Raw genomic sequence first — 9261 nt, forward strand, 5'->3', positions numbered from 1 at the left:
CTTACCGAGAAAAAAATTCTTAAGCCAATTTTCTTAGCAAAGAACTAAAACGTCAGAAACAGGAAGCTTACCCTATTTGTTAGATACTGCAAAATTTGCAAAACCAAGTTTTACCGGCAACATGGTCCACAGACTAAGAAGGTAATACCCGCTAAGCTAAGCGCTGATGGTGTAAAGATAGATACAGTTATATATATATTGAACAACGCCACTTAAGTAAACAGAAACAACAACAAAAAAACAGACACATATAGCATGAAACGGTAAAAGATACAGTTTTGTATGATCTATTTAAGAGCAAACACAAACATATTTTAAAATAAATATAGCCAGTCTAAACAGAGAAAGAAAAAATGTATGAAACTTCTCACAATACTTTGAAGTTTGTAGGGAAGCTTTAACAGGACTAATAAAAATAAAATGAATACAAGGACCAAAAAATTTGAATAAACAACGGCGACTACTAAAAGATTTATACTTACAACAGCAAGTAAACGAGGGAAAAATCGAAACAAATATAATGAACAATGTAATAGTATATTAACAGCTGACGTAAGACAGTAACCTAACTTTACCTGGCTGTTTACCGGGACAAATGTTCAGCAATAGCAGCAGCTTCTAGATAACAAACAACACAAGAGAGAAAAAAAACACAATTCCAAATACACATTGTTGATGACTAACGTTTGTCAGCAAGCCAAAGTAGAAACACAGTCAGTCAAACACGTCTATAAGAAGAAAAAAATCTGATTCGGCTGTAGAAAAACACGATTCTAAACTGATCAGAATGATCTTATTTATTCTTTGAGCTCTCGGGCAAACAACCCGGACGTAACCTAGCAACGTAACGCGTAAGAGCATTGTAAATAAATCAACCAACCATTCGGTTCATCGTAGCAACCTACCAGGACATACCAATTATGTACCGTCAAGTCAAAAGATTCCAATTTGAACTTCGCTTTTGTTTTTCTCAAGTAGCGGTTCCGTTTTCTACTCGCGTTAAGTAGCAGTGAACACTTTTACACTATTTAAAAACAATTATAATCTACATACATCAAGTGAAGTCGGAAGCGGAAAAACCGCGTGAACAGTACAGCGAACAGTGCGTGCTGCCTACATGTCAATTATTAACCGAATCAAGTACGGCGTTTTTCAGTTTGTTTTCAACCTAACCTTAAAGCTAGTAGGAAGTTTAAAAAACCCAAAACAAAAGCAAGGTTCTAGGTATAAACTATGATACAAAACATTTAGAAATCAGGAAGGTAAACTGTTCTAACAAACAACGTTGCTGATACTGTATTATAGTGAAAGTAGTGGAAACTGACAACAACGATGCTTGACGTCCTACCCTGCTGTAGTAAACGATAAGTTAGTACTGAAAAAGTGTGTGAAAAGAACCAAACAAAACAATTAATATACGTGGTGGAGGAAGCTCCAGCATAAGCTCAAAACTGTGCTGGTAAGTGCCAGAGAATGACTCCTTCTATATAAAACCATGAATTTTGATTGATCGAACAAATATTGGAACAAATGCAGAATTCCCACGGAGAGAAACGTAATACCCTTCCACCGGCCTGGCGGCCTCTGGCCGGCAGCTGGCAATTTGTGACCAACCTGTCTGGTCAAATAGACAAAAGTGAAACCCACCATGAAATTAAATCATCCAATCCAATTATACGGAGGTTTCGCAGCCGCGGAAGGAAGGAAACGAAGCGATATGTTTAAAAACAAAACAGCGAGAAAAAAATTGGTGGGTACCTACTGCTGCAACTGCAGCAGTATCATCGGCCGGGCCGGCCGCCACGGTTGGTTTCCGATGGACAAACTGTGTGGTGTGGTGTGGGCGGAAGATGAAAAAAATCACAAGTAGGTAATTGAATTTAAAATCCAGCAACGAAACCTTCGGCTTCGGCCTCGGCTCTTATCTGTATGCACTCACTGAATGACGCTGACGATCACGGCCGGCGCGGCTGCGCCGGGTAGGTTGACCAGGATGAAACATCCGAAAAAATAACAAGGACAAATGAAATGATATTCATCAGAAAATCGGAGCGAAAGTATAGTTGCCTACCGAACGAGGTGACCGTGATCGCTCTATAACTATGTGCTATCTTTTAATTCCGCAATCCGTGGCTGGCTACCCGGGATCTGGATTTTCCTCTTTCTCTTGCTATCTCGCTTTACTGAAATCAAATGATGGCGAATGAAATGTTTTTTTTTATTCGTCAGAAGGATTAAAATAATCACTGTCAATCAATCAGACTGGCTTAGTAGGCGAGAAATTCGGATTGCTGAATGAGTTGAAAGTGTTGAAGTATTGCACCCCCAGCTAATGGAAGCTTTTGTATGATTGCTTCAGAAATCTCCCGAATAAGGCGATAGACGGCGCTGTACGCCCAACGCGATATCTCAGCTGTGCATTAACCAGTAAAGTTCATTTCTGGCAATTAATTAGGTTATACCAGATACTAAAAATGTAATAAAAATCAACTTTATTGATCAATGGACAACTATGAAATAGCCGTAGACGTGCACCACCACCCACCGTCTTATTCGGGAGACTCAAAAATTGCACTCCAAAAATATCTGAATCAAAATTTTAAATTTAGGCGATCCAGATTATTTATCATTGTGAAAATAATTCTCTGTAAACAAACGAGTGATAGTTTATTTTCCTGTGGCCGCTCCAAAACAAATAACTTTTATTCGGTTTGTTTGCAGAAGCAGATTCGGTTTGACGCTGCTTATTGTTGATATTCTTGGGTGAATCTCTGGCTAGAATCGAAAATTATGCAACAAACTAACTGAGGGCTGTGAAAGCATAAACTTCATTGTAATTGCAAAAATTGGAAACAATTGAATCACGTGATCAAAAAGAAAGATCATGGTTTCCAAACGTTTTTAGCGAATTTCAAAATTCAGCATTGTAAGTTGGACAATAACCACGCGTTCGCTTTGACGTTGGAATCAATGGAGGCGCATTGTTCATTACGGTTATGAAGCATTTTTGCATAATAAAACCACAGAGAACAGACTACCAGGCAATTGACAAAAAGTGTGTAAAAGGTTTTTATGTAATCTACGAGTAATCCTTCAATAGAGCACCCCTCGAGCTGTAAGTGGCAAACTAAATCTTGATGTCGCTGCCATCGCTGCTATGTAACTCCAGCACAAAGAAATATTGATAAAGGTACATGAATATTTTTTGATGCGTTTGGCAAACTATTTCTGGAGGGCGCTACCGACAGATTTTACACACAAAAAATCGATTTCTTCCTTCGAGCCTGTTAATCTGTTCTCTGTGATAAAACTTCGAAAATTTTTAAGTCAATCCCAATCGATGCCAGTTTTTTTGACGTAGGACTACGTCTTACGGCAAGTTTTGAGATAGGGTGTCATTCCAAAAAGTCGAAAAACGCGAGCGTCACGAAAAATGAAAGGTTTTGAGCGCTAATAGCTCAGCGGTTTTCCGATCGATTTTCAATATTCTTACACCAATCGATCGAAAAATCCTCTAAGAATTGACCTAAATGAAGAAAAGTATGGATTCTTGATGTTGAACTATTGAAAAATTGAAAATAATGAACCTATGTTTTACCAGAATTCTTGCTTCGTGATTGGTTGGAAGATTCTTTGCGATGATCTAAACCTATACCAATTTGATATCTGTGCTTGGGAAGTAAGCCAAAACAAGTGACAAAGTTTCCTCATTTCAACAAGATTTCGTAACACCGCGGTTCAACCTAGACCATTTTGATGTCCTTGCTTGGGAAGTACGCCAGAAAGAGTGACAAAGCCCCCTCGTACCAACAGATTTCTTCCGAAACCGATTGAACCTAGGCCATTTTGATGTCTGTGTTAGGGAAGTGTGCCAGAAAAAATGACACAAACTTATTGTCTCAACAAATCGCAAATTCTTTACTGCGAGATGATTACACCTAGGCGAATTTGATATCTGTGTTGGAAAAATGTGCTACAGCTGTAGTGTTCGGTTATAATAGGACTCTGTACGAATACGCATGCTTGCCGTTTCATTAGAAGTGTAGTGAAAAGATGTGCCGTTGATAAAATAGGATTGAATTGGTAAAATCCCTTCAACGTAGGGAACCATGGGTAATAAAAACAATCTTTAATTTCAGTAAGGTAGCAGGAAAGCAATAGTTTGTGTTCTTGATTTTGTTAAATTGTTTTCAAATGCACAATCTTTTGAAAATTGAACGTATGCAATGTTACTACTTTGATAAATGTTACATATAACGCATGTAGCATGTATATATGTTGCTACTATCACTACAAAGAGACTTACGTAGTCCTGCGTCACCTATATATGCGGTCGTGTCTTGTACACAACCCCTCTGATTTTTTAAGATAAAAAATTGCTAGTTCATGCCTTTCGTCGACCGGGGCGCCTCGGTCTGATAGACAGCGCCAGTTATCACAAAAATTTCGCATTCCAGCCCATAGGCGGCAATCTGCGCCTTCTGCGTTTTGCCAGTAAAACGACGAGAATTGGCATTATTTTCAGTACACGACGGAGGCCTGACTGTAACCTTGACAGTCCGGCTCCATTCTTGGAGTTTTGCACTGTTGTGAGTAAAATTCCCTGTTTATTTCCGAAATCTGCGATGGGTTTGCTCCTGATGCTAGCATTCGTCAGATGTTTCCATTATTACATTATTACATTATTATTATTATTACGCATTACAGTAGCACATCCATACAAGTGTTCAAAGTGAAGGTACTACTAATTAGCAGTAGGTATTGCAAATCCAACGAGAAGCAAACGATGCCCACTCTCCCGCGAGCATAGCATCCAACGCTTACTCTACTGGCGCGTGCGTACGGCAAACAACCGCAGGTGCTGTGTGCTTACATTCTGCTACCTGCATACACGGGAGCAGGGATAGAAAAGTCAGCGATTTTGATCAAATCTGTAAGTTATCGCCACACGCACGGATCACGATCCGTACAGTACGTGACAAACAGTGAAACTTTAGCATTGATCACAAGATTTTATACTCTAAACCATCTCAGTAGTCGATCACAGTTTTACATCTTATCTAGTTGCGAGAAAAAAAGGTTACTCATGTTGTTTGTATTGAGATTCATATGCTGCACACAACCAATCATCTGTATCGGTTATATTTCTCAACGCAATCATGCAATGAACATGATCTGACATGAGGTTTATCCTAGTCAGAATCTGAATCCTATCCTATCCTGAATCTGATCGCTCCAATGATCTTGATCGATAGGAGCGATTTTTTTTCATCCCTGCACGGGAGCGTACAGTCTCGTAGGGTCTTTCTGCACAACCTGCTCATGTAGCCAACACGTACGAGCAACTAACAGCCCGCGTGCTCCATACTAGGATGTACGGCTACAAATTTTGCTGTATCTTTGACGTAGGACTACGCATTACCGCATAGCGTCATTCCATGGTTTAGATTCTAGTTACCGTCACGAAAATATGAAAGATTTTGAACGCTAATAGATGTAGCAATTATGTGGTTTCTAGTATAATGTTCTCATTCAATCACCAATGAGTGGAAATTTACAGAAAGCTTCAAGGTCATTTATCTCCATACATTTTCTTCGTGATCGCCTTGCTTCACAGGCAGGGACGACAGTTAAACACGCCAGCTGTTTACTGTGATTTCGTTTATTTTTTTTTTTTTTTTGAAAAAAAAAGTGACAAGTTCCCTTGTCCCAATAGGTCGAAGATTCTTTACGACGTTCAGTCTTATATTGATCTATGCTTGGGAAAAAGTGATTAAGTCCATTCGTCCTAACAACATTTTTAGGACCGCTATAAACTTAGACCAATTTAATGTCTGTGTTAGGAAAATACGCCAGAAAAAACGATGGGTCTCCTCTAGAATGAGGACTAGACTTCTTAGGACGGCGATAAACCTAGTCAAATTTGATATCCTGAAAGTTAGCAGTTATAAAAAAGTGAGCGAACAACCCTATCTTTCGCTCGATTTCATTGAAATACTACAGGAATATATTCAAAACTGATGTCTTATATGAAAAAGGGGTTGAAGGAATATTCATGGATGTGACGTGATGCAGCAATTTTTAAAGTGGGGAGGAATTAGCGACTGTCCGATTCGATAATAGGTTTTGGGCGTTTAATTTGTTGCTTTACAATTAGTTGCACGCAATTGTTTATATACTTTCGTTTGTATAGCTGCCAAGTGTGAAACAACTAATAAACAGAGTATCGAAAAGAACTATTGATGTGCAGAGGACGTAAGATAATTGATGATATTTTAATTGTCATAATTTTCACTCGTTGTTCGTATGTTAGTTGAAAGGCAATTATATTTTAAATTAACCTGTCACAATAAATGGTGCTATATATGAATTATTTGCAAGGAAATTGACGAATGTGAACCAGTAGTAAATGATAACCCAAATTATTAATTTATTTATTCCGTTGAACCGTCAGTTTGTGTCCAACGACAAATATTTTTTGTTTAACGCAAGATCCGTAAACCAGTTAACATTCATTTTAAGCCGGTTACTTAAAATTGACTAGTGCTACAAGTCACATAATATTTTTAAAATACGATATGGTCGCCAAACACCAAAAGAAGTGCGATTGTGACACGATGAAACTCTTAGTGAAACTACCAACTCTATGAAACGGAAAAAACTGATATACAGTGCATATAGGAAATTTAAACTTGTCTTCTTGTATCAAATTCATAGGAATGTTTTAGAGCATTTATTATAATACAGTAAATTAAAAATGTGTGTGCGAAACAGTCAAGCTTTGTCGAATTGAGCTTGCATTCGTCGTTCTACGTGAGCCCCTCCTATGCTGCAAATGGAGCCAGAAACAAACGATGTCCATGCTCCCGCGAGCGAGTATGAGCTGCATAGCATTTAACGCTTATTCCACTCTCGCTAGCGTACGATAAACAACCGCGGCAGCTGTGGGTATACATACCGGTACTTCAACGCTGGTGAGCGCACAACCTCGTAGCGTCTTTCTGCACAACCTGCTCATTAAGCCGACAACTCAAGAGTGCGGGCCTCGCGAGCGATCGGTATCAACTGCTTGGGTTGCACTGACGAGCGAGAGTGACGACTGTGATTGATAGCTAAATACACACGTTTGCACGTTAGAACAAGCTCCCGTGTATCAGAAAATTAGGCCACACGAGCGCGGGCTTCGCAACACTGCTATTGATTGTGATTGCTGCTGCCTAATTAATTTTATACTGTTTATTTAAGAATCTACGTAGCAGCACAGAGCCTGGGTCGCTCCTACTGTATGAAGAACTTGTCTGCACTGTCCTCGATCCTCCGATCGCAAGCCGGCTTCAACATGGTCAAGTCATCTACCGAAGTAGCACATTTTCGATAGTTTTAGCTATGGCAACTTATTAATGACTCGATTTAATCACATAAAAGTCAGTTTGTGGTACTAGGGTGGCACGTTAGGCCACTCTATTCCTGATGCCAGTGGACTTGTTGATGAGCACAGATTTCACTGCACAGTCGTCCGCCATTCTTGCGACGTGGCCGCCCCTCCGCAATCACTCGGCACGCATGTCTTCCGTAAGCAACGGTACAATCGCAAGTTCGTAGAGGAGCGTTTTGTACATCATCAGCTTTATGCGGCAGCGTATGTGTCTTGATTCGTGTTGCGGAGGGAAAAATATGCCCGACATCCAGCTTGAATGCGTCCTTGAATCTCCTTATTGTTGGCGGAGAGATCCCAAATATTCGAACTCATCAACCACTTCCAGTTCATCGCCGTCAATAGTCACTGTTCGTGGGAGGCAAACGTTGCTTTCTCGTTGTTTTCGATGCATTGATTTGTAACCCAATCCGCCTAGCCTCCGCCGTCCCAAAGTTTCTAGTAATGATGTCGAGGTCGTCTGCGAAGACTAGGAGTTGGCTACTCTTGCTGAAGATCGTACCTATAGCGATTGAATAATATATAGGACAGTCCATCCCTTGCCGCAACCTTCTGCACAATTCAAAAGGACTCGAGAGTGTCCTCGAAACGCGCACGTGGCACATCACTCGCTCCAGAGTATCTAATCAGCTGCGTCAGTATGACCGGTAAACCGTTCTTATGTATTATCTGCCTTCGCTGTTCGCGGTCAACTGTATCATATGCTGCCCTGAAATACACGAAAATGATGCGCGGTTAAGTTTTACTCCTGACATCTCTGGAGGACTTGTCGGAGTGTGAAAATGAGATCCGTAGTAGAACAGGCCACCATAAAGTCTCCCCATACAGACGAATCGTACCAACAAATGCGTGCAAAAATGAATATTAATTTTCGAGTTTTTTAGGCTATAGAGACCACAGACAATTGAGCTTATAAAAAAATTGGCTTATATCCTACAAATTATTTTTTTGCGCCCCGAGTTTTCAAGCCAATTTTATAGGGAGGGGGGGTTTCAAAAACTTCAAAAATGATTTTCAAATGCCTAATCAGCCGTGAAATATTTCTCAAAAAACTGGTAGTAGCTGTCAAAAGCAGCTTTATTGAGGGCAGCGATATTTTTTCGTAGTTCCGCATGTTTCAACCTATTGTGTCAAAAATAGCATTTTTAATCTAAAATCTGGTATAAGTTTTCCCAAGATGAGAACCAGAAGAATCTAATAGAAAAAAACTTCATCTCGCAATGACATCCTATTATTCAAATAAACCACGTTTGCCACCCGAACCAATTTCGATCTCGGACTGCTCCACATAGCTACTAAACACTTTTAATTAAAATGTGCTGATCCCCGAAAGCACACGTCAGCATTTTTAATTAAATCTCCGAACGGGAGAAAGAATGCAAACTTTCGAGAAATGACTGCGAACGAAAATAGTCGGTGAGGTCAACGTTCTGCACTCCGGTCGCGTTCCCCATCACTCGACACATGGACCTACAACTCCGGCGGAAGCACACGCTTTGCCAAAAACTACACTCTCTCTCTCACTCTATTGATTGCCAATATTGGCCCAAGATTCTTCTTTGCCTTTAAGATTCATTTCGCAGGGATTAAATTCGTTCTGATTCTCCGAACCCATCCATCGCTTGGCAGCTAGCTCAACAATTTTCAATTTTTCAATTTCCCTCCGCATAGACAAAAATCGACAGTTTTTCTTCTTTTCCATCTTCAGGCACATCATCACCCGAGGTGCCCGTTAGTTTCGCGGTCCAACCGGAGTCGAACCAGCCACCGGCCACACGAGGAGCAAATCTAAAGCAAACACGGTGCTGTTTTTTAATTAAATTTGC

Source organism: Sabethes cyaneus, chromosome 2 (genome assembly GCF_943734655.1).
Source record: "Sabethes cyaneus chromosome 2, idSabCyanKW18_F2, whole genome shotgun sequence".
Classification (NCBI taxonomy): domain Eukaryota; kingdom Metazoa; phylum Arthropoda; class Insecta; order Diptera; family Culicidae; genus Sabethes; species Sabethes cyaneus.